Below are 22,373 nucleotides of genomic sequence, written 5' to 3'. Positions count from 1 at the left end.
GTTTGAAGAGTTCTTTCTTGATCCTGGATATCAGTCCTTTGTCTGTATTGTCATTTGTGAATATCTTCTCCCATTCCGTGTGTTCCCTCTTTGTTTTGTTGACCATTTACTTTGCTGTACACAATCATTTGATCTTGATGAAGTCCCAAAATTCATTTTTACTTTAGTTTCTTTTGCATTTGGAGACATATCTTGAAAGAAGTTGCTGTGGTCCCTGTTGAAGAGGTTACTGCCTATGTTCTCATCTAGGATTCGGATGGATTCCTGCCTCATGTGGAGGGTTTTTATCCATTTTGAGTTTATCTTTGTGTACAGTGTAAGGAATGGTCAAGTTTCATTCTTCTACATATCGCTGTCCAGTTTTCCCAGCACCATTGACTGAAGAGACTATCTTTTTTCCACTGTATATTTTTTCCTGCTTTGTCGAAGATTATTTGACCATAGAGTGAGGATCAATATCTGTGCTGTCTACTCTGTTCCACTGGTCTATGTGTCTGTTTTTATGCCAGTACCATGTTCTCTTGGCGATTACAGCTTTATAGTAAAGCTTGAAATCAGGCAACATAATGCCGCCAATTTTGTTTTTCTTCTTCAACATTTCCTTAACACTTCCAGGTCTCTTCTGATTCCGTACAAATTGTAGGATTGTTTGCAACAGCTCTTTCAAAATTCTGGTGGAATATTGATCAGAATGACATTGAAAGTATAGATCGCTCTAGGCAGTATAGAGATTTTAACCATGTTTATTCTACTGATCCAAGAACATGGAATGGTCATCCATCTTTTTGTGTCTTCTTCAATTTGTTTCACGAGTGTTCTGTAGTTCCTCAAGTACAGATCTTTACCTCTTTGGTTAGTTTTATTCCCAGGTATCTTATGGTTCTTGGCTCTATAGTAAATGGAATCAATTCTCTAATTTCCCTTTCTGTATTTCCATTGCTACTGTATAAGAAAACAACTGATTTCTGTACATTGATTTTGTGTCCTAACATATTACTGAATTGCTGTATGAGTTCTAGTAGTCTGTTGGCAGAGTCTTTTGGGTTTTCCATATAAAGTATCATGTCATCTGCGAAGACAGAGATTTTTATTTCTTCATTCCCAAGGTGAATAATTTTTATTTCTCTCTGTTTTCTGATTGCTGTTGCTAGGAATTCTAGTACTGTATTGAACAAGAATGGTGAGAGTGGGCATCCTTTTCATGTTCCTGATCTCAAGGGGAAGGCTGTCAGATTTTTTCCATTGAGGATGATATTTGCTCTGAGCTTTTCATAGATAGATTTTATTTTATTTATTTTTTCAGTGTAACAGTATTCATTCTTTTTGCACAACACCCAGTGCTCCATGCAAAACGTGCCCTCCCCATTACCCACCACCTGTTCCCCCAACCTCCCACCCCTGACCCTTCAAAACCCTCAGGTTGCCCCAACCTCCCACCCCTGACCCTTCAAAACCCTCAGGTTGTTTTTCAGAGTACATAGTCTCTTATGGTTCGCCTCCCCTCCCCAATGTCCATAGCCTGCTCCCCCTCTCCCAATCCCACCTCCCCCCAGCAACCCCCAGTTTGTTTTGTGAGATTAAGAGTCATTTATGGTTTGTCTCCCTCCCAATCCCATCTTGTTTCATTTACTCTTCTCCTATCCCCCTACCCCCCCCCATGTTGCTTCTCCATGTCCTCATATCAGGGAGATCATATGATAGTTGTCTTTCTCCGATTGACTTATTTCACTAAGCATGATACGCTCTAGTTCCATCCACGTCGTCGCAAATGGCATGCTTTCATTTCTTTTGATGGCTGCATAGTATTCCATTGTGTATATATACCACATCTTCTTGATCCATTCATCTGTTGATGGACATAAAACCCATAGATAGATTTTATAAAGTTGAGGAATGTTCCCTCTATCCCTATACTTTGGACTGCTCTAATCAGGAACAGATGCTGGATTTTGTCAAATGCTCTTTATGCATCAATTAAGAGGGCAATGTGTTTTTTCTCTCTTTTCTTATTAATTTGTTCTATCATATTGATTGATTTGTGAATGTTGAACCACCCTTGCAAACCAGGGATGAATCCCACCTTGTCATGGTGGATAATCTTTTTTAATGTACTGTTGGATCCGATTAGCTAGGGTCTTGTTGAGAATCTTAGCATCCATACCCATCAGGGATATTTGTCTGAAATTCTCCTTTTTGGTGGGGTCATTGCCTGGTTTGGGGATCAGGTTAATTTGGCTTTATAAAAAGAGTCTGGAAGTGTTCCTTCTGCTTCAATTGTTTGAAACACCTTCACAAGAATAGGTATTATTTCTTCCTTGAACATTTGGTAAGATTCCCCAGGGAATCCACCAGGTCCTGGGCACTTATTTATTGGGAGGGTTTTGACCACTGATTCAATCTCATTACTAGATATTGTTCTACTCTGATTGTCAATTTCTTCCTGATTCAGTTTTAGAAGTTTATTGTTTTCCAAGATTGCATCCATTTCATTGAGGTTGCTTAACTTACTGCCATATAACTCTTAGTAATACTTTCTGATGATTATTTCTATTTCCTTGGTGTTAGTTGTGATCTCTCCCTTTTCGGTCATAATTTTATTAAGTTGGGCCTTCTCTATTTTCTTGTGGATTAGTGTGGCCAATGGTTCATTTACCTTATTGATTCATTCCAAAAACCAGCTTCTGCTTTCATTGATACATTCTACTGTATCTCTAGTTTCTATATGATTGATATCTGCTCTAGTCTTGATTATTTCCCTTCTTGTGTATGGAGTTGGCTTAATTTGTTGTTGATTCTCCAGTTCTTTGAGGTGTAGAGACAGCTGGTGTATCCTGGATTTTTCCATTTTTGATGGAGGCTTGGATGGCTATGTATTTCCCCCTTAGGACTGCCTTTGCTGTATCCCATAGGTTTTGGACCAAAGTGTCTTCATTTTCATTGGTTTCCATGAATTGTTTAAGTTCCTCTTTGATCTCCTGGTTGATCCAAGCACTCTTAAGCAAGGTGGTCTTTAGCTTCCAGGTATTGGAATTCCTTCCAAACTTTTCCTTGTAGTTGAGCTCCTGTTTCAAAGCTTTGTGATCTTAAATATGCAGGGAATAATCTCAATCTTTTGGTATCAGTTGAGTCCTGCTTTGTGACCCAGTATGTGGTCTATTCTGGAGAAGGTTCCATGTGCACTTGAGAAGAATGAGTATTCTGTTTTGTTAGGGTAGAATGTTCTGTATATATGAGGTCCATCTGTTCCAATGTGTCACTCAATACTCTTGTTTCTTCATTGATTTTCTGCTTGGGTAATCTGTCTGTTACTGAGAGTGGCATGTTAAGATCCCCTACTATTATTGTATTAATATTAATATGGCACTTTATCTTGATTTACAGTTGTCTTATGTAATTGGCTGTTCCCATTATTGGGGCATAAATATTTACAATTGTTTTATCTTCTTGGTGGATAGTCCCTTTAAGAATTATGTTGTGTCAGAGAGGACGCAAGATGGCAGAGAAGTAGCAGGCTGAGATTAAACCAGGTAGCAGGAGATCAACTAGATAGCTTATATAAACATTGCAAACACCTACAAATCCAAGAGGAGATCGAAGAGAAGAAGAACAGCTATTCTAGAAACAGAAAATCAACCACTTTCTGAAAGGTAGGACTGGTGGAGAAGTGAATCCAAAACGATGGGAATATAGACCACGGGGGGAGAGGCCAGCTCCCAGCAAGTGGCATAGCAATGGAGCACAAAATCAGAACTTTTAAAAAAAGTCTGTTCCACTGAGAGACATTGCTCCAGACGCTAAACCAGGGTGAAGCCCATGCGGGGTCACCATGGCCCCATGTCCCGCAGAGTCACAGAAGGATCAGGGGTGATGGAGTGTCACAGAGCTCACAGGTATTAGAATGGGGAAGCTGGCTACAGAGACAGAGCTGAGGACTGAGCTCTCAGCTCAGGGTTACCTTGAACCAGTCGCAGGCTGGGTGAGCTCAGAGCATGGCTAGAGGCCTGGGATACGGGAGTGATTGGGCGCTGTTCTCTGGGGGCGCACTAAGGAGTGAGGCCCTGGGCTTTCTGCTTCTCTGGCCCAGAGACTGGGAGGCTGCCATTTTCATTCCCATACTCCAGAAATCTACGGAAAGTGTTCATGGAACAAAAGCTCCCAAAAGCGAACCCGAGTGGATTACATAGTCTGGCCCCCAGTAAGGGTGGTGCAATTTGGCCTCTGGCAAAGACACTTGAGAGTCACTACAACAGGCCCCTCCCCAAAGATCAACAACAAAAAAAAAAACAGCAAGGACAAAGTTCATCTACCAAGGAAAGCAGGTTCAATGTCTAGGACAGCAGTGGAATTCCAAAGGAGGAGAAAGCAAAGCAAAGAACTCATGGCTTTCTCCCCATGAATCCTTAGTATAGCAGTTAATTCAATTTTTTTTCTTTCTTTTTTCTTCTTCTGCTAATTTTTTTAAACTTTTACCCTTTTCATTTTTTAATGTTTTTTCACTAGTTTATCTAATATATATATTTTGTCTTTATTTTTTATATATTTTTTTCATTTGTTTTCTTTTTAAATTTTTTTCTTTTTTTTTCCCCTGAACTTCTTTTTATGCCCTTTCTCCCCCCACCCAGGATTTGGGGTTTCTTCTGATTTGATTAAAGTGCATTTTCTGGGCTCGTTGGCACCCTTTTAGTATTTTATTTGCACCTTCATATCCTCTTATCTGGACAAAATGACAAGGCGCAAAAATACACCCCCAAAAAACAAGAGGTAGTACCAAAGGCTAGGGACCTAATCAACACAGACATTGGTAATATGTCAGATCTAGAGTTCAGAATGACAATTCTGAAGGTTACTAACCGGGCTCGAGAAAGGTATGGAAGATATTAGAAAAAACCTCTCTGGAAATATAAAAGCCCTTTCTGGAGAAATAAAAGAACTAAAATCTAACCAAGTTGAAATAAAAAAAAAAAGCTATTAATGAGGTGCAATAAAAAATGGAGGCTCTCACTGCTAGGATCAATGAGGCAGAAGAAAGAATTAGTGATCTAGAAGACCAAATGACAGAGAATAAAGAAGCCGAACAAAAGAGGGACAAACAGCTACTGGACCATGAGGGGTGGATTTGAGAGATTAGTGATACCATAAGATGAAACAACATTAGAATAATTGGGATTCAGAAGAAGAAGAAAGAGAGAGGGGAGCAGAAAGTCTATTGGAGAGAATTATTGGAGAGAATTTCCCTACTATGGCAAAGGGAACAAGCATCAAAATCCAGGAGGTGCAGAGAACCCCCCTCAAAGTCAACAAGAAGAGGTCCACACCCCGTCACCTAATAGTAAAATTGACAAGTCTTAGTGACAAAGAGAAAATCCTGAATGCAGCCCGGGTAAAGAAGTCTGTAACATACAATGGTAAAAATATTAGATTGTCAGCAGACTTATCCACAGAGACCTGGCAGGCCAGAAAGAGCTAGCATGATATATTCAGAGCACTCAATGAGAAAAACACGCAGCCAAGAATACAATATCCAGCTAGGCTATCAATGAAAATAGAAGGAGAGATAAAAACTTCCAAGACAAGCAAAAACTGAAAGAATTTGCAAACACCAAACCAGCTCTACAGGAAATATTGAGAGTCTAAGCAAAGAGAGGGCCTAAAAGTAGTAGATCAGAAAGTTACAGAGACAATATACAGTAACAGTCACCTTACAGGCAATATAATGGCACAAAATTCATATCTCTCCATAGTTACCCTGAATGTTAATGGGCTGAATGCCCCCATCAAAAGACACTGGGTATCAGAATGGATAAAAAAACAAAACTAATTTATATGTTGCCTACAACAAACTCTTTTTCGATATGAAGACACCTCCAGATTTAAAGTGACGCGGTGGAAAATAATTTACCATGCTAATGGGCATCAGAAGACAGCTGGGGTGGCAATCCTTATATCAGATCAATTAGATTTTAAGCCAAAGACTATAATAAGAGATGAGGAAGGACACTATATCCTACTCAAAGGGTCTGTCCAACAAGAAGATCTAACAATTTTAAATATCTATACCCCTAACGTGGGAGCAGCCAACTATATAAACCAATTAATAACAAAATCAAAGAAACACATCAATAATAATACAATAATAGTAGGTGACTTTAACGCTCCCCTCAATGAAATGGACAGATCATCCAAGCAAAAGACCAACAAGGAAATAAAGACCTTAAATGACACACTGGACCAGATGGACATCACAGATATATTCAGAACATTTCATCCCAAAGCAACAGAATACACATTCTTCTCTAGTGCACATGGAACCTTCTCCAGAATAGATCACATCCTGGGTCCTAAATCAGGTCCCAACCAATATCAAAAGATTAGAATGATTCCCTGCATATTTTCAGACCACAATGCTCTGAAGCTAGAACTCAATCACAAGAGGAAATTTGGAAAGAACCCAAATACATGGAGACTAAACAGGATCCTTCTAAAGAATGAATGGGTCAACCAGCAAATTAAAGAAGAATTGAAAACATTCATGGAAACAAATGATAATGAAAACACAACGGTTCAAAATCTGTGGCACACAACAAAGGCAGTCCTGAGCGGAAAATATATAGCACTACAAGGCTCTCTCAAGAAACAAGAAAGGTCTCAAGTATACAACCTAACCCTACAGCTAAAGGAGCTGGAGAAAGAACAAGAAAGAAACCCTAAACCCAGAAGGAGAAGAGCAATCATAAAGATCAGAGCAGAAATCAATGAAAAAGAAAACAAACAAAAAAATAGAAGAAATCAACAAAACTAGGAGATGGTTCATTGAAAGAATTAATAAGATTGATAAAATCCTGGCCAGACTTATCAAAAAGAAAAGAGAAAGGACCCAAATAAATAAAATCAGGAATGAAAGAGGAGAGATCAAAACTAACAAAAAAGAAATAGAGACAATTATAAGAACATACTATGAGCAAATCTATGCCAACAAATTTGACAATCTGGAAGTAATGGATGCATTCCTAGAGACATATAAACTACCACAACTGAACCAGGAAGAAATAGAAAAACAGATCAGACCCATAACCAGTAAGGAGATTGAAACAGTCATCAAAATTTTCCAAAAAAACAAAAGCACAGGGCCAAACGGCTACCCAGGGGAATTCTACCAAACATTTAAAGAAGAACTAATTCCTATTCTCCTGAAACTGTTCAAAAAAATAGAAATGGAAGAAAATCTTCCAAACTCATTTTATGAGGCAAGCATTACCTTGATCCCAAAACCAGACAAGGATCCCACCAAAAAAGGGAACTACAGACCAATATCCTTGATGAACACAGATGCAAAAATGCTCACCAAAATACTAGCCAATAGGCTTCAACAGAACATTAACAGGATTATTCACCACGACCAAGTGGGATTTATTCCAGGGCTCCAAGTTTGGTTCAACATCCGCAAATCAATCAATGTGATAGAACACATTAATAAAAGAAAGAACAAGAACCACATGATACTCTCTATAGATGCTGAAAAAGCATTTGACAAAGTACAGCATCCCTTCCTGATCAAAACTCTTCAAAGTGTAGAGATAAAGGGCACATACCTCAATATTATCAAAGCCATCTATGAAAAACCCACCACAAATATCATTCTCAATGGAGAAAAACTGAAAGCTTTTCCTCTAAGGTCAGGAATGACAGATGCCCGCTTTGGCAGGGATGTCCATTATCACGACTGCTATTCAACATAGTGCTAGAAGTCCTAGCCTCAGCAATCAGACAACAAAAAGAAATTAAAGGCATCCAAATCGGCAAAGAAGAAGTCAAACTATCACTCTTCACAGATGATATGATACTATATGTGGAAAACCCAAAAGACTCCACTCCCAAACTGCTAGAACTCCTACGGGAATTCACTAAAGTGTCAGGATATAAAATCAATGCACAGAAATCAGTTGCATTTCTGTACACCAACAAGAAGACAGAAGAAAGAGAAATTAAGGAGTCAATCCCATTTACAATTGCACCCAAAACTATAAGATACCTAGGAATAAAACTAACCAAAGAGGCTAAGAATCTATATGCAGAAAACTATAAAGTACTCATGAAAGAAATTGAGGAAGACACAAAGAAGTGGAAAAATGTTCCATGCTCCTGGATTGGAAGAATAAATATTGTGAAAATGTCTATTTTCTACCTAAAGCAATTCTACCTAATGCAATCCCTATCAAAATCCCATCCATTTTTTTCAAAGAAATGGAACAAATAATCCTAAAATTTATATGGAAAAAGAAAAGTCCTCAAATAACCAAACGAATATTGAAAAAGAAAGCCAAAGTTGGTGGCATCACAATTCCAGACTTCAAGCTCTATTACAAAGGTGTCATCATCAAGACAGCATAGTACTGGCACAAAAACAGACACATAGATCAATGGAACAGAATCGAGAGCCCAGAAATAGACCCTCAACTCTATGCTCAACTAATCTTCGACAAAGCAGGAAAGAATGTCCAATGGAAATAAGACAACCTCTTCAATAAATGGTGCTGGGTAAATTGGACAGCCACATGCAGAAAAATGAAATTGGACCACTTCCTTACACCACACACGAAAATAGACTCCAAATGGATGAAGGACCTCAATGTGAGAAAGGAATCCATCCAAATCCTTGAGGAGAACACAGGCAGCAACCTCTTTGACCTCAGCTGCAGCAACATCTTCCTAGGAACATTGGCAAAGGCAAGGGAAGCAAGGGCAAAAATGAACTATTGGGATTTCATCAAGATCAAAAGCTTTTGCACAGCAAAGGAAACAGTTAACAAAACCAAAAGACAACTGACAGAATGAGAGAAGATATTTGCAAATGACATATCAGATAAAGGGCTAGTTTCCAAAATCTATAAGGAACTTAGCAAACTCAACACCCAAAGAACAAACAATCCAATCAAGAAATGGGCAGAGGACATGAACAGACATTTCTGCAAAGAAGACATCCAGATGGCCAACAGGCACATGAAAAAGTGCTCCACATCGCTCGGCATCAGGGAAATACAAATCACAACCACAATGAGATATCACCTCACACCAGTCAGAATGGCTAAAATTAACAAGTCAGGAAATGACAGATGCTGGCGAGGATGCGGAGAAAGGGGAACCCTCCTCCACTGTTGGTGGGAATTCAAGCTGGTACAACCCCTCTGGAAAACAGCATGGAGGTTCCTCAAAATGTTGAAAATAGAACTACCCTATGACCCAGCAATTGCACTACTGGGTATTTACCCTAAAGATACAAACGTAGTGATCCGAGGGGGCATGTGCACCCGAGTGTTTATAGCAGCAATGTCTACAATAGCCAAACTATGGAAAGAACCTAGATGTCCATCAACAGATGAATGGAGAGAGAAGAAGTGCTATATATACACAATGGAATACTATGCAGCCATCAAAAGAAATGAGATCTTGCCATTTGTGACGACGTGGATGTAACTAGAGGGTATCATGATTAGTGAAATAAGTCAGTCAGAGAAAGGCAACTATCATATGATCTCCCTGATATGAGGACATGGAGAGGCAACATGGTTGGTTAGGGGATAGGAGAAGAATAAATGAAACAAGATGGGTTTCGGAGGGAGACAAACCATAAGTGACTCTTAATCTCACAAAACAAACTGATGGTTGCTGGGGGGAGGGTGGGTTGGGAGAGGGGGAGGGGGTTATGGACATTGGGGTGGGTATGTGCTATGGTGAGTGCTGTGAAGTTTGTCAACCTGGCGATTCACAGACCTGTACCCCTGGGGATAAAAATACATTATATGTTCATAAAAAAAATAAGAAATAAATAAAAATTTTAAAAAAAGAATTATGTTGTGTCCTTCTGTATCTATGACTACAGTCTTTAGTTTAAAATCTAATTTATCTGATATGAAAATCACACCCCATCCTTCTTTTGAGGCCCATTGCCATGAAAGATGCTTCTCCATCCATTCACTTTCAGTCTGGATGTATCTTTAGGTTTAAAATGGGTCTTTTGGAGACTATATACAGATGGTTCCTGTAATTTTATCCAATCTGCGACCCTGTGTCCTTTTATGACAGCATTTAAGCCATTCACGTTGACAGTGATTATTGGGGATATACATTTTTATTGACATCGTGTTACCTGTGAAGTCTTTGTTTCTATCGATTGTCTGCATAAATTTCTGTTCAATGAAATTCTTGTGGTTTTTTTTTTTCCTCTTTTATGGAACCCCCCTTAGGATTTCTTGTAGTGCCACCCTGGTGGTCACATACTCTTAAACCTTGCTGGTCTTTGGAAACTCTTTATCTCTCTATTCATTTTGAAAGCCAGTCTTGCTGGATAAAGTATTATTGGCTGCATGTTCTTCTCATTTAGTGCCTTGAATACATCTTGTCCATCCTTTCTGGTTTGCCAGGTTTCTGTAGACAGGTCTGACATTATGCTGATGGGCCATCCTCTGTACCTAAGGAATCTCTTCTTCCTAGCTTCTTTCAAGAGTTCCTGTCTAAAATTATGCTTCTTCATAGTGTCTTAGGGGCTTTCTGGATTTCATGATGTTGGGGGCAGACCTTTTTGCCTCTAGGACATGAACACTGCTTCCATTTGCCAGACAGAAAGTTTTCATGGATAATTTTTTCACCTATATCCTCTATTTTTTTTCTTCCTCCTCCCCCCACAGAGATTCCAAATATTCTGACATTAGAATGTTTCATGGCATCATTTATCTCCCTAATTCTGTTTTCATGGCTTCTAAGCTCTTTGTTCTAGGCTTTCTCCTGATCCTTTTTCTCTCTCAATTTATCCTCCAGATCACTAATTCTATCTTCTGCTTCCATTACCATAGCTGTTAGAGAATTTAGATTAGTTTGGAACTCATTGGGAGCATGTTTAATATCATCCCAGGTGGTTTTCTCTTCTGCCATAATCAATTTCATTTTGTCATTAAAGTCTTTCTCCAACCTGGCCATTTCCTGGATGATTGTGAGCCTGAATTCCCTTTCTGTCATACTATTTATGTCCATATCCAATAGCTCTGATGGAGAGGGTCCAGTCTCTGAATTTTTCTTCTCTTGGGCATTCCTCCTCCTAGTTATTGTTGTGATAGATGGATGAAGGGATGTGTAGCTGAATGTATCAACTGTGGTGCAGACAAGGTGCACTCTGGAATGCTTCTGAGCAATCGGGAGTCCCCAACAAATAGAAAGAAAAAAGAAAAAAAGAGAGAGAAAGGGAGAGAGAGATAGAAGAGAGAGAGAGGAAAAAAAGAAAAGAAAAAAAGAAAAGAGAAGACCCAGAGCAAATGGGCCCCAAAGATAAGATTTATAAAGTATACAAACATAAACAGACAAACATAAAGACAAACAAAATTAAATTACAAGAAAAAAACAGCCATATTGAACCCCAATATAAGATTTATATGCTATCAGAGCAAAAACAAATACATAGGAACACTGACAGATGAAAAAGATGGGAGCATGGTTATAAATTCTCAGTGTGGTCGAGTAAGGATATTTTAATTCTCCCTGGATGTATCTTGATATATTTGTTAAAGGACTCATTTCCTGAGATAAAGGGGGATTAAACTGGTTTATATAGAGGGGTAGCATTGACTTGGTAAAGGGGATTACCTCGAAGCTTATCTCTATATGAATATTAAAAAATAATAATAAAATAAAATAATAAAATAATAAAGTAAAAAAATTAGAAAAGCAAAGGAAAAACACAGGTATATATATCAAAGAAGTTCAAGTTAAAAGGTTATTATGGAATTTGTTGTACTGAACATCTCATTGTGATGGTTAATAGGTTAAAATTATATTAAAAAATTTAAAAGAATGAGAATAGTGGGAATGAATTAAAAATAAAAGTTGTATCTATGAAGTAGTGGCGATTGTCCTCTTGTTTTTTGTTTGTTTGTTTGTTTTGTTTTGTCCTGGCTTGCTTTCTGGAGGAGGGGATATGCTGCATGGTTTTTCAGGCAGTTTTTCTAGAGTTGAGTAATCTGGCCCCCCTATCAAGGAGCTGGGATCTGAGGAAACTGGTTTTTCAGGCTTTTGATCATTGGAGGGTTTTTTCCCCTTCCCTTGGTGGCTTTTGGTGGTTCTTTGGAGGTGTAGAGGAAAACACACTGCACCCAGACCTCCATCTCGGAGAGAAGCCTCAGTAAGTTCCCTTCTGGGTGCTCCTGAGCCCATAAATTCCCCCTCTGCCACTGGCAGAGCATGTCCCCAATCATGGCCTCAGGGGTTGCTGGAATTCCCACTTTTTCCCAAAACCACAAGAAGTACCAGTCCAGAGAGCTGGCTTTCAGTAGTTGCCTTTGCCTCAGCTGTCTGGACAGGTCAAGACCACCAGAGAGATCCCAACCAGAGATATCACACTGAGATTTTCATGCTCTCCTGGATTGGGAGTGTTCAGAGACTCCCCCTCCTAGAGATCACTGACTAGCACCTGCATGGACCTCTGTCAGGGGAGGGTGTGGAGCGCGACTGAGACCCTTTTCGCACAGCGTGTGTACAGAGTGCAAAAGGTTGTGGTTCTAGAGAGTGCTCCCTGGCATCCACACCAGACTCTCTCATGTGTGTTGCAATCCAGATGCTCTCACGTGCACCTGCGATTTAGGGACTAAGGCCTGGCTTCTTCCCTGCACTCTCTCTGGCTCAGCACCAGTGGTGGACACCCTGGGTCCATGAGCTTAAGCCCCTGTCCCTAACTGCTTGATTCCACCAATTTCCCCTTAAGATCTTTTGCTCTTTTTGAGTGCTTTCAACTAGACCCCAAGTTAATGCAGGTCCCCAAATACAGGGCATTCTCGTATTGGTGTATTACTTTCCAATGGCTTGCTTCTGGTTGCTTCCTCCTCCTTTTGTTTATCTTCAGATATCCATCTGATGTTCCTACTTTGCTTTACCTTTCCACTGGCATCTTCAGCTCCCATAGAAATCCAGAAGTTCATAATTCTAGTATATGTGCTGCTGAAGCGAGCACAGAAGTGTATAATTCTAATCTCAGGCTGATTTCATGGGTGATCAGAGTGCTTTGGTAGATAATAAGCTCACTTTAGGGGATCGGTTGATATAGTACCTCCTACTTCTCCGCCATTTTGCCTCCCAAGCAACTGATTTCTGTGTATTGATTTTGTATCCTGCCACGTTGCTGAAATGTTGTGTGAGTTCAAGTTTTTTAGGGGTGGAGTCTTTTGTGTTTTCCACATAAAGTATATTGTCCTATGCAAAGAGAGACAGTTTGACTTCTTTGCTATTGTCCGAATGCTGAGGCTAGGACTTCTAGTACTATCTAACAAAACTAGTGAGAGTGGGCATCCCTGTCATATTCCTGACCTTAATGGGAAAGCTCTCAGTTTTTCCCCATTGAGAACATTTGTGGTGGGTTTTTCATAGATGACTTTTATGATATGAGATTTTTTCCCTCTATCCTTATATTTTGAGGAGTTTTAATCAACCATTGGATCCTATGAGCTAATATCTTGCAGTGTGATTTGACATTTGAATTTTCAGCATTACTGGTCTCTAATTCTCATTTTTGATTGGGTCTTTCTCTGCTTTTAGGATGAAGATAATATTTGGCCACATAAAATGAGTTTGAAATCTTTCCTTCCATTTCAATTTTTTGGAAACAACTTCAACAGTATAGGTATGATTTCTTCTATAAATGTTTGGTAGAATTCCCATGGAAGTTATCTGGCTCTGGACTCTTTTTTTTTTTTTTATTATTGTTGTTGTTGTTAAGTTTTTGATTACTGCTTCAACTTCCTTGCTGGTTATGGTCTGTTGAGATTTTCTCTTTCTTCCTGATTAAGATTTAGTAGTTTATATGTTTTTAGGAGTGCATCCATTTCTTCCAGATGGCCCAGTTTGTTGGCATATACGTGCTGAAAATATGTTCTAACAATTCTCTGTTTCTTTTGCATTGGTCATGATCTCTCTCCTTTCCCTCCCGCTTTTATTAATGTGGGTCCTTTATCTTTTCTTTAGGATAAGTCTGGCCAGAGGTTTCAATCTTATTAATTCATTCAGAGATCAAGCTCGCACTTTTGGTGATCTGCTGTGCTGTTCTTCAAGTTACTATTTCATAGATTTCTGCTCTAGTCTTTATTCTTTCTTTTATACTGCCTGGTTTCGGCTCCACATGCCATTCTTTCACTAGGTCCTTTAGGTGTAAGGTTAGCTTGTGCATTTTGGATTTTTCTACATTTTTGCAACAATCTTGGATGACTATGTAATTCCCTCTACAGACCAGCTTTTCTGTATCCCATGGATTGTAAAGTCATGTGGTTTTTTTTTAATTTATTTATTTTTTCAGCGTAACAGTATTCATTCTTTTTGCACAACACCCAGTGCTCCATGCAAAACGTGCCCTCCCCATTACCCACCACCTGTTCCCCCAACCTCCCACCCCTGACCCTTCAAAACCCTCAGGTTGTTTTTCAGAGTCCATAGTCTCTTATGGTTCGCCTCCCCTTCCAATTTTTTTTTATATAAACATATAATGTATTTTTATCCCCAGGGGTACAGGTCTGTGAATCGCCAGGTTTACACACTTCACAGCACTCACGATAGCACATACCCTCCCCAATGTCCATAACCCCCTCCCCCTCTCCCAACCGCACCTCCCCCCAGCAACCCCCAGTTTGTTTTGTGAGATTTAGAGTCATTTATGGTTTGTCTCCCTCCCAATCCCACCTTGTTTCATTTATTCTTCTCCTATCATATGATCTCCCTGATATGAGGACATGGAGAAACAACATGGGGGGTTGGGGGGATAGGCGAAGTCATGTGTTTTAATTTTATTAGTTTCAATAAATTTTTTAAGTTCTTCTTCAATTTCCTGGTTGGCCCAATCATGCTTTAGCAGTATGCTCTTTAACCTCTAATTTTTTAAATTCCTTCCAAATTTCCTCTTCTGATTGGGTTCCAGTTTCAAAGCATTATTGTCTGAATAAACACAGGGGAAAATCTCAATATTTTGATATTGGTGAAGAACTGATTTGTGACCCAGTATTTGATCTGTTTTGGATAAAGTCCTGTTTGCAGCTCAAAAGAATTGGTATTCTTTTGTTTTAGGATTAAATGTTCTCTTTATATCTTAGAAGTCCATCTCTTCCAGGGTGTCATTCAAAGCTCTTTTTTCTTTTTGATCGATCTTCTGCTTGGATGATCTGTCCATCGCTTTGAGTGGAGTGTTGAATTTCCTAGTATAAATGTATGATTATAAGTATGTTTCTTTATTTATTAATTGGCTGCTCCCATTTTTGGGACATAGATATTTAAAATTGTTAGATCTTCTTGTTGGATAGACCTTTTAAGTATGATATATCATCCCTTTCCACCTCTTATTACAGTCTTTGGTTTAAAATCTATTATGTCTGATATGAAGATTGGTACCTCACCTTTCTTTTGAGATCAATAGTGCTATAAATGGATCTTCATCTCCATACTTTCAGTCTGGAGGTCTGGGTAGGTCCAAAATTTGTCTCCTGTAGACAGCATATGGATGGTCCTATGTGATATATTTTATCTTATGTGATATCTTTTGTCCTTTGTTTGGAGCATTGAGCCCATTTACATTCAAAGTAGTTATTGAAGGGTATGAATTTGCTGCCACTGCATTGCCTGCAAAGTCCCTGTTTCTGTAGATTGTCTCTGTTCCTTTCTGGTGCATGTTACTCTTGGGGTCTCATTGCTTAAAGAATCTCTCTTAAGATTTCTGGCTGGAATGACTTGTTAATAACATATTATTCAGTTTCTGTCTGCCCTGGAAACTCTTTATCTCTCCTTCCATGCTGAAAGACAGCCTTTCTGGATAAAGTAGTCATGACTGTGCATTCTTCTCATTTAGTATCCTGGATATATCTTGCCAGCTTTTTCAGTCTTCCAGATTTCTGTGGACAGGTCTGATGTTATTCTGATGTTCTTCCCTCCATGTGTAAAGACTTTCCTTGCCATAGCTTCTGTCAGGACAGTTTTCTCAGCTCTAAGATTTGCAAATTTCACTCTTATATGTTGGGGTATTGAAAATATTATAACTGAAAATTTTTCCTTCTAAAAAGAAAGAAAGACATTAAGACATTTTCTGGTACATAAATGTAGTAAAAGTTTATTACTAGACCTGTCTTACAGTAAATGTCAAAGGGAGATATTCAGGTTGAAATAAAATAATGTTGTAAGCTTAAGTTTATTTGTAAGTTAATTTGTAAGCTTAAGTTTAATTTCCTAAAGAAATTATAAGACACATGTATGAGATTATTGGTCTGTATATGAAATGTAAAGAGTTAATTCATGAAATGAATATCTAAAATGAGGAAGAGTTATGTATACTAATAGAGTTTACATATGATTAAATTAAGGAAAAACAGATGAATATAGTGGAAGGAGAAAAAAGAGCGAGAGATGGAAGCAAATCCTAAGAGACTCTTAAATATAGTTAACAAACTGAGGGCTGATGGAGAGAGGTGGGTGGGGAATGGGCTAAATGGATAATGGTATTAAGGACACTTTTGATGGGCACTGGATGTTCTATAGAAGAGATGAATCACGAAATTCTACTCCTAAAACCATTATGACCCTATATGTTAAGTAATTAGAATTTAAATAAATACTTGAACCATATCAAAAAATTAAGTAACAATTCAAATTGAAATTTTAAATCTTTAATATATAATACCTAATCCTCATTATAACATTAAAGAAGGTCTCTGTTTATACAAAAGAAAAGGAAAGGGATTTTGAGCATGCCACTAAAAAGGAAATCAATTACACACACACAGCTGTGCTGAGAGAATAAGAAACAAATAAATTGTAAGACATGCAGAAAACAAATGGCAAAATATATTCTCTACTCATCAGAAATCATGCTAAATAGAAGTGGATTAAGTACCCCAGTTCTGATATACATTGTCAGAATGAATATATATACTCTGTGTAATATATTCAATTTCAATTTATAAAGGCTCAATACCATTAAAATGAAAGATCGTGAAAAGAATACATAATCCATGCAAAGCATAGACAGAAAAATACGGAGTTTTATTAACATCAGACAAAGTGGACTTTATGTCAGAACTTGTTCTTAAGAGATAGACATTATGTATTTTTTACATTGAAATTGAACTAAGAAGATATAACAATTATAAACATATATGCACCAAATTTCAAATTCCCATATTATGGAAAGCTAATATTGGAATAACTGAATGGAAAACTGGTTGGAGACTGCTTTAAATAATAGCTAGAAACTTCAGGATTGCTCTTTCAATCATGGATTGAACATCCAGACAGTAGTTACATTAAAAAAACGGGGTGAGACTGGAAGAGATTATGCTGAGTGTAATAAGTCAAGCAGAGAGAGTCAATTATCATATGGTTTCACATATCTGTGGAGCAAAACAAATAACATGGAGGACATGGGGAGATGGAGAGGAGAAGGGAGTTGAGGGAAATTGGAAGGGGAGATGAACCATGAGAGACTATGGACTCTGAAAAACAACCCGAGGATTTTGAAGGGGCGGGCAGGGAGTGGGAGGTTGGGGGCACCAGGTGGTGGGTATTTTGGAGGGCACATATTGCATGGATCACTGAGTGTGGTGCATAAACAATGAATTCTATTATGCTGAAAATAAATAAAAAAATAAATAAATAAACAAATAAATAAATGGTGTGGGTCATTTAAAATATAAACTAATCAGCCTTAACAGATATATACAAAACACTTCCCTAAACAATACCTGATTATGCAATTTCCTTAATCGCTATGGACCAGTCTCCAAGATTGAACATATGTTAGGCCAGGAAATTAGTTGTAACAAGCATTAAAATATTGAAACACATAAAATATCTTTTCTGATAAAATGTAATGACACTTAGCCATGAATAACAGAAGAAAAACTAGAACTCAATTATATGGATATGAAACAATACACTATTAAAATACAAAAGGCTTAAGGATTTACAATAGATATTAAAAAAAAACAACCTGAAGCATATGTAACTTAGAAATAAAGATACTGAAGCTTATGAAGTTGAGATAAAAGGTGCTAAAGAAATAATTGTAGTAAAATTTTGAATTAAAAAAGAAATTTCTCAAATCAACAGGAAACTGTTATAACGTAATCAACTAGAAAAAGAAAAAAAGTTAAATCTAAAGCTAATGAAAGTGAAGCAGTAATAAAGATTAAAGCAGAGATAACTAATAATAGTATAGAAAAAAACATCAAAGAACTACATCAAAACTAAAGCAAGATTCTTTGAAAATTAACAAAACTTTAGCTATATTAACCAGAAAAAAATAAACAAAATAAACCTGAAAATATTAAAATAAGCAGTGAGAGAGGGCACATTATTGTAAGTTTTATAGATATAAAAATAATGAATCCAATATTAATAAATAGACATTAACATGTTGGATAACCATGAACAAATACACTAATTCCCAGAAAGAAAATACTACCAAGAGTGAGTCATGAAGAAATATAAAATTTGAGTTCATCTATAACTAGTAAGGAGATTGAATTCATAATTTAATACATTCAGCTGAGAAAGTCCTTGAGCCAAATGACTTCACTGGTTAATTTTCCCAAGTGTACAAGAACAAATTCACACCAATTTTTTTCCAACTCTTTCAAAAACCAGAAGAGGTAAGAATACATACTAACTCATTCTATAAGGACAACATTGCCTTCTTACAAATTCTATAAATGATATTGATCTGGATATCAGTCTTTATGTAAGCTTCTAATAAAATCTTGGCACTCAGAATTCATCAGTACATGAAGAGTATTATACAATATGACCTAGTTGGATTTAATCCTGGAATGCCAGGTTTCTTCAACATATGAATGTAAATATATATAATGCAACATATTAACAAAAGAGAAACCTTCGTGCACTAAAATAACTTTGAGAAGGAATAAGATGGGAAGACTCAGTGTTCCTGTTTTGAAAATTAACTATAAAGTGATAGTAATTAAAACAGTGTGGTAACCCAAGAGCAAAGGCCATCTTGAGACAAAAGAACAAAACCGGAAATATCAAAAGCCCAGGTTTCAAGCTATTACAAAGCTAAATCTATAATAATAATAATAATAATAATAATAATAATAAAACTCAACCCTATGGAGCTGTCATAGAAACTGGCACATAGGTCAATGCAACAAAGTAACTCAGAAAAAACTCACACATATGTAATCAGTTAATCTACAAAAAAGTGGATAAGAATGTACAATGAGAGAAAGGGTGGTCTTTTCAGTAATAGGTGCTGTGACAACTCGATGGCTTAACGGCAAACAATTAAATTGTGCCACTTACTCCATCACACACAAATATAAACTCGAAATGGATATTATCAAAAATTTCTCGGAAAGGAAATTAGTGACTTGACATCAGTCATAGAAACAGATTTCTAGATAAGACTTCTCTGTCAAGAGAACTAGAAACCACATTAAACTCTTGGGACTACAGAAGGGTATTTTTGTTTGTCTGTTTGTTTGTTTTTTTAATGCACGGTGAAAGAAACCATCAACAATATAAAAAGGCAATCTTCCATTTGGTAGAAGATATTTGCAAATAATATATCCAATAAGGGCTTAATATGCAAAATATAGAAAGAACATACACATGAAGACATAACATTCAAAAAGTCTGAATAAGTATATTTGTTTACCCTCTGGATTGACTTTGACCTCAACTATTAAAACAGATACACATGGGGAGCCTGGGCGGTTCAGTCATTAGGCATATGCCTTCACCTCAGGTCATGATCCCAGGGTCCTTTATGAGACTCCCTGCTCCACTGGAAGCTTCCTTCTCCTTCTCCCACTTACCCTACTTGTGTTCCCTCTCTCACTGTGTCTATCTCTGCCAAATGAATAAATAAAATCTTTAAAGAAAAAAAAATCAGCTAAACAAAGTATCAGAAGCCATTTCTAAACTTTGTCCCAGGGACATGGGGGGCAATTGGTATTTTCACCTTATTTGTATCTCAGTGGACATTGTCAAGTGAATACACACACAAAACACTACGTGTTATCCTTAATCTCCAAAGATATCCTGAAATCATGATTCATGTTTAGTCTTTATGGAGTTATCTCAAATGTTAAGTGTAGGGATGAGAGAAAAGTACACAGACTGCTTTGAAAAATATTCAAAGTTGACTCAGAAAAATGACTTCATTCCATTGATGATGGGAGGACCAATGTCAGCTCTCCAAACCAGTAAGTTTGTAACTATGAAAGCTGGTAAATGGTACATGCCTCCTGGTATTTTTATTTTTATTTATCATTTAAGGTTGAGATACCTCTGCAAATGCTTAAGTTAATTATGATTAGAAATAATAAAGAACACTTTTAACAAAATATTATAATTGATGATACATTCAAGCATTTCATTAACTATGGGAAGTGAAAGGGAAAAGGAAATTTTAGTTGACTAAAGTCAGTTTAAAAGATATGTATTTTTATATATCTATATATCTCCTATTTTCATTTAGATATCTAATTAAAACTTAAAAAGTAAATAAATTGAGTATGTACTTGTGTGCTTAAAAAAAAAAATGAAGCTCTCTTTAAACCCACAACAAAACATTATTGAAATCTTGAAAGAATTGCTGCTGTATCTTATAATCTATTGTGAAATGATAGTAAATATGCTGGAATTGATATTTGAATCAATAGCTGATATCTATATTCATCAATGTACTTTTCTCAGTTTATGGAAAATTAAAGTAAGACCTACACTAAATGGTAATATATCCATATAAATATGATCAGTTTAATACAAAAAATTCTCTCTGACAAAATATATAGTAAATATATGAATGAAAATGGACATGCAAATGTGAGAATTTCAACACAAGGGATTTTGAGAACAATAATTGAATTTGAAACAGACATATTATGCACTGAGAAAGGAAATGAATTTTGAGTTCAGATCCTGTTATGGATCACCTGAAGAGGCAGGAGATTGCAACTAAATAAAGAATGCTTTAGGGGCACCTGGGTGGCTAAGAGTGTTAAGCCTCTGCCTTCAGCTCAGGTCATGGTCTCAGGGTCCTGGGATCAAGGCCCACAATTCATTGGGCTCTCTGCTCAGCAGGGAGCCTACTTCCCCTCTCTCTCTGCCTGCCTTTCTGCCTACTTGAGATCTCTATCTGTGTCAAATAAATAAAATCTTAAAAAAAGAATGCTTTAGTATGGCCTAGGTAGCCTAAATTTTATTTCAGAGGAGTACAGCTGATTTCACGCACGTGTAGGACATGATCACAGAGCTGTTAATCCTTTTGGGTGAGTTCTTTGCATTGCGGATTTTTTAAAGATTTTATTTATTTTTTTGAGAGTGAGAAAGAGAGCATGAGAAGGGAGAAGTTCAGGGGGAGAAGCAGATTTCCCTTTGGAGCTGGGATCCTGGTGCGTCACTTGATCATGGGACTCCAGGATCATGACCTAAGCTGATGGCAGTCACTCAAACAACTGAGCCACCCAGGTGCCCAGACAGTGTGGATTATTGACTGGATGGAAGTCATTCCCATGTCAGTTTAGGAAACGAGTGATGTCATCTGTGGAAGAGTTGGTCAAGTTTGGAAACAGAACATTTTGACTGGAGTCTGATTGAGCAGAGTTACACTGTTTATTTTAGAAAACGGTTTAGGAGCTAGTTCATAAATCTGTTCTCTGGAAGGGAAATCAATGAGGGTCTTTGTAAGGACAGTGTTGAGTCATATTGGGTAGGATTTCCATGGGCTCACATGAAACTGAGGGAATAAAGCTTAGGAGAGTGAAATCCTCAACAGTGATGGTAGAAAATAAGCATTTCCTAGTTCTTTCCTGGATCTGGGGGCAGGAGGGTCTGGTGGCTGTGGAAGAGGGGGACTGGTCAGCCCGGTCAGCCTGTACAGCCCCTGCACAGGAGGCCCAGCTGAGTGCTGTCCAGAGCCCTCCCCCAGCAGAGGCAGGGGAGGAAAACGGCCTGATTGTTGAGATAATCCAAGAAATTTTTTCCCCATTTGTTTGTTGGAGGGGTGCCAGGTACTGGTTTTGGAGAAGTTGTCTACAACCAAGGATTGATTGTAAAGATGTCTTTTTATTTTACCTTTTTTTCAAGCAGCAAATTTGGTTCTTTCCCCACAGATTCATCTCAAATCATTCTGTTGCCACCATTACCACAAGTTGAGGAGAGCTTAAACAACTTCCTCTGCCTTGGTTCTCTTTTTTTCCCCAAATTTATTTATTTATTTATTTATTTATTTATTTATTTATTGCATCAGTATTAATGGTTTTTGTCTACTTTCCATCTTTATTCAAAAAAGTAAACGTCCTTTGTCAATCTATGGACATGTCCATATATGAAGGAGATAGTTG

This window comes from Meles meles, chromosome 3 (genome assembly GCF_922984935.1).
Source record: "Meles meles chromosome 3, mMelMel3.1 paternal haplotype, whole genome shotgun sequence".
Lineage (NCBI taxonomy): Eukaryota > Metazoa > Chordata > Mammalia > Carnivora > Mustelidae > Meles > Meles meles.
Note: the sequence above shows the minus strand (reverse complement) of the source record.